This window comes from Cebus imitator, unplaced genomic scaffold, assembly GCF_001604975.1.
Source record: "Cebus imitator isolate Cc_AM_T3 unplaced genomic scaffold, Cebus_imitator-1.0 Scaffold2, whole genome shotgun sequence".
NCBI lineage: Eukaryota > Metazoa > Chordata > Mammalia > Primates > Cebidae > Cebus > Cebus imitator.
The window spans coordinates 10,669,781-10,674,973 of record NW_016107317.1 but is presented as its reverse complement, the minus strand read 5'-3'; positions in this window follow the sequence as shown (position 1 = coordinate 10,674,973).

The window sequence follows — 5,193 nt, the reverse complement described above, 5'->3', positions numbered from 1 at the left end:
TACCCTTTCTCTCTCTCCCCAAACATCATTCCCTTGCTTTTTTTCTTTAATTGTTGTATCAAATATATAAGTATGCTAACAAAGGTATCATTTCATTTTAGTTGTTTTGAACTTTACAAAAAGTATGTAATAGATATTTGTGTTATTGTGGGAATTGATTTTTAAAAATTTTTTGTTTAGTACAAAAATTGTAGTTTACTCATTTTCAGTGCTATATAATATTCCATCTTGTGGTATACACAGTGAAAGCCACTTTCTGGTTTATTTCATTTAATATCCAAAATAATCCTGAAAATGGCTGTTTAATATTCATACTTACTTTTATTTTTTGATAATTTCTTTTTATTTTTTCAGTTTATAGTCTTTTATTCTTCACTCCCCTCCCACTCTTTCCCCCAAGTCTCCAAAGTCCACTGTATCATTCCTATGCCTTTGCATCCTCATAGGTTAGGTCCCACTTATAAGTGAAAGCATACAATGTTTGGCTTTCCATTCCTGAGTTACTTCACTTAGAATAATAGTCTCCAATTCCATCCAGGTTGTTATTAAAGCCATTATTTTGTTCCTTTTTATGACTAAGTAGTATTCCATGGTGTATATATATACATATGTCATACTTTTTTTCTTTTTTGGGAATGGAGCCTTGCTCTGTCTCCCAGGCTGAAGTGCAGTGCGATCTCAGCTCACTGCTACCTCCACCTCCCAGGTCAAATGATTCTCCTGCCTCAGCCTCTCAGGTAGCTGGAATTACAGGTGCCTGACACCATGCCCAGCTAATTTTTGTATTTTTAGTAGAGACGAGGTTTCACCATCTTGGCCAGGCTGGTCTTGAACTCCTGACCTCATGACCCACTCACCTCATCCTCCCAAAGTGCTGGGATTACAGGCGTGAGTCAACATGCTGGGCCATATACCACAATTTCTTTATCCACTCATGGATTTATGGGCATTTGGGCTGGTTCCATTATTTTTGCAATTGCAAATTTTAAAGTGAGTGGATTAACAGCATGGGTTAGGACTGGAGCTTGAGTTTCAGCTGTACCACTTTCTAGGCAAGTTACTTAATCTCTTAAGGTTAAGGCTTAACCTAAAAGCTTTTGTTTCTTCTTGAGTAAAATGCAGATTAAAAAGTACTTGCCTTAGGGGATTATAGTGATTACCTTCTGTGCAGTACTTGAATCACTAAATCATGTGAGTTATGCTAAATTTTTTTACAAAGTGAGCCAACTGAAGCATGGGTAGTTTAAGGAACTTGCTGAAGATCACACAGCTGGTAATAACAAACCAGAACTTGAATTCATCTCTGCACAACTGCAAGGTCATTCTCTTTCCCCACGACGGGGAGAGCTTTCCAGAAATAGTGTGGCATTGTGAAAACTAGTATGGAGCAATTACTAGCATTGTGAGTAATTAACTCATTTGCCGTAAATATTACAGTAAAATCTGTGATAATTTATTGAGAATTATAGCCTTTTAAGTGTGTTATTGTTTACATGTGTGTGCTTTTTTTAAAGAAGAAAGAATGCTCGTTTAATATATAATTCACTGTCTCCGCCCCCACAAGAAAGAAGGAATGTTCTCTTGCTTCATTGCCTTCAATATAAGCCATCAATACTAAACATTTTTGGAGCAGTTTATGAGAGAAGAATGTTTCCAAATTTATGAGGCTCTCATGCATTTTGAGAAGAGATTTTCATATTCCACATATTTCCTTCTTTGGATCTTTCTATTTAGGGATCAGTTTAAAAATACAATTTCTCTATCTGAAGCAGAAGGGTTGTGAACCATGAATTCCACATCTCTTGAGACTTTCAGTCACTTTAAAGGGAAATACAGAGAAAATGAAAGGAAATAAAAAGAAATACAGCTTATTTTTAGTTTAGAACATACCATGATTCCATGATAAGATATACACTGATGACACTGGAAAAAAATTTATCATTTACCAAAACTTAAGGAGCGTATTTCCCTTTTAGAAAAATAAATAGGCCATGCACGGTGGCTCATGTCTGCAAAACCAGCACTTTGGGAGGCCAAGGAGGGCAGATCACTTGAGCCCGGAACTTCAAGACCAGCCTGGGAAACACAACAACATGGCAAAAACCCGTCTTTACCAAAAAACACAACAATTAGCTGGGTGTGGTGGCATGGGCCTGTGGTTCCAGATACTTGGGGGGCTGAGGTGGGAGGATTGCTTGAGCCTGGGTGGTCCAGGCTGCAGTGAGTTGTGACTGTACCACCACATTCCAGCCTGGGTGACAGAGTGAGACTCTGTTTTTAAAAAAAGAAGAAAATAAAAATAAATACTTGCTTGTTGGAATTGTGTCCTTAAAGTAGGCATCCTTGATATATTATTTGGCTTCTTTCATTGCCTTATTGACCCACATATCTCTCTTTAAAAAATGATTGGTGTGAGATTTTGCTACATTTTCAGGAAGAATATATGATAACTTTGAAAGGTTGGGTGTGGTGGCTCACATCTGTAATCCCAGCACTTTGGGAGACCAAGGTGGGTGGATCACCTGAGGTCAGGAGTTCAAGATCAGCCTGACCAACACAGTGAAACCCTGTCTCTACTAAAACTACAAAAAATTAGCCAGGCATGGTGGCAGGTGGCTAAATCCTAGCTACTTGGGAGGCTGAAGCAGGAGAATTGCTTGAACCCAGGAGGCGGAGGTTGCAGTGAGCCGAGATCACACCATTGCACTCCAGCCTGGGCGACAAGAGCAAAACTCCATCTCAAAAAACAACAACAAAAAAATAGTTGAAGTTGCACATTTGGGACCCAGGAATAATTCCCCACATCCCTGAGAAACAAATGATTCAGAGTATTGGTTTATGATTAGTTGTCATCAACCATTAAAGACCTTCAGAACTAAATCTAACTGAAGGTCAATGCATTCTTCTTTAAGATGTCTTCCCTTTTCAATTTAAAAAGATCATGATTTTTTTCAGCAAACTGACATCTTTGTCTATTTTCCACTTTGACTTCACTTGCCCTGCCTTGGAGATACCTAGAATAACCCGAGTATCTACTCAGCAACACATTTGCAGTCCAGGACACCTGGCCTCTATGTGAGCCTTATGTCAATCTTCAGGTGATTGGGTTATACCGAGCTAAAGATAATTGGGTTGTATAGGGAGGCTAAGGCCATCATCCTGTCAATAAAGAGAGAAAGAGATTGTTCTTAGAAAATGAGGACTCAGAAGCTAAACTTCAGTCTGGTCGGAATCTTGTCATCTTGAGGTCTTGTTTTCTTAAAATAATTTAGAACTATGTTTTTCAAATCACATCCCATAGAAGCCCAGGTTAAGGTAGCACTTCATGGACCATTATGGGTCAACGGAGGGATGAAGCAAGTGAAAAGCAGTTGGGAGACTGAACTCTCAGTCTCTGGATCTCATTCATAACACTCTTTCAGCCAGCACTTCATCTACTTTGTAGATTAGGCTCTACTGCAGGTATTTTTAATGTAATCTGATGAAAAAGTTGAATTTATTTACCAGAACTCCTTTTAGAAAAAGTACTGTAAGTTGTTAGAAAGAACACATAGAAAAGTCATTTAGGAAGGGTTGGAGTAGAAGTGAGATCTTCCAGAGCATAGTGGAAATAAAAATGTATGGCCAGAAAACTCTCATCTCAAAAAAGTAATTCCTGATAACTTTGAAGCTTTTGTTTTTCTGAGAAGAATAGACAGATTTGAAGGCAAAGTGGAACTACTCAGGAGAAGAGGGGACAGGCTGTAGATGGTGTGGGAGGAAGGGCAGACAGAGGCAATCTCTAACTCACAACACTGCCAGAGGGACTTGGAAGACATGCCAAATGGGATTTTATAAAGTTGCATGCAGTAAGGTGTGCAATGTATAACCCTCCTTTGCTATCTAACTCTCCTGATCCCCAGCATTATTTAGTAAAACTTGCACAATAATGCTTGGGGTGTTTAGTGAGAATAGATTCTTTTTGGGGAAGCCAAAAGGCACTGAGTTTTGTAGACTGATGGTGTAGAGAAAAAACAGAGACTAAACACATTCCATTTGCTGATTCACCAGGACTCCCACGACTCAATAGCAGGTAATACTCACTGCTAAGATTTATTACAGGAAAGGATAGAGTAACAGGAAAAAGATATGCAACGGTGGAATCTAGAGAGATCCAGCACAGGCTCTAATACCTTTCTTGTCCAAGATCACACAGGCATGTTCTTTTTCTAGCAACTATGAGGACATGAGTGGAATGTCTCTGCTCAGGGAAGCCCAAATGAGTCTCAGGGATCCATGGCTTTTGGAAGGGCTAAGAGGTAGGGTGCTAGTTCACATAGGCATATCCCACTGTGCAACCATCCTTGGCTACCCAAAATCAGGACCCCAACAATGAAACCAGGTGCACATGATTAACCTTCTTTTTTTTGCAAAGCAACCTGACAAACTAGCTCAGCATGGTCCATTGCTCCAGGTGAATATAACAAATTCATCAGTCACTAACATAAAGAACCTTCTGAGGGCTACATTCCCAAGAGTTAGTCAAGGGTCACTCATGGTTCCCTTGGGGACATAGGAAGGAGCAACCAGACTTGCTGTGTTAACTCTTTCCTCGCAATATGTAGGGGAGAATAGAATCTGGCCAGAATTTGTAAAAAAAGGATTTCACTGCCACAAAATCACTTTTGTGGTAAAGGTTAAAGATGGTTTTTGCCACCTGGAGGCCGATCACAGGTGAACTAAGAAAGCCTTCCTGTTGTGGGCCTCTGGTTGAAGGTAAGTGAGCTATATTATATCTTTTAAGTCAAAGTGTCTAATTTCATGACACACACAGTATTTATCTTGCAAGTGTTTAGTGAATTCTTGCTTAAAAGTTTGAGCCTCAACTCCACTATACTATAAGAAACTATAAGAAATCAAGGGGACATTTATTAATTCAACAATTATATTGAGAACCTGTGTACCATTTGCTAGATACTGATCTGAGTGTTGGGGATAAATTAATGAAAAGATCGACAGATGTCTGTTCCTATGAAGCTTATACCTCCTGTGGTGGGGAAGTCAGAAAAAATGTGATTTGAGGAAGCTATTGACCATTGAGTTGGGAAAAGTAATAAAAGAAGGTTGGTGTCCTGCATGGAAGCCTAGAAAAAAGAGACACAGCCGGGCGCGGTGGCTCAAGCCTGTAATCCCAGCACTTTGGGAGGCCGAGGC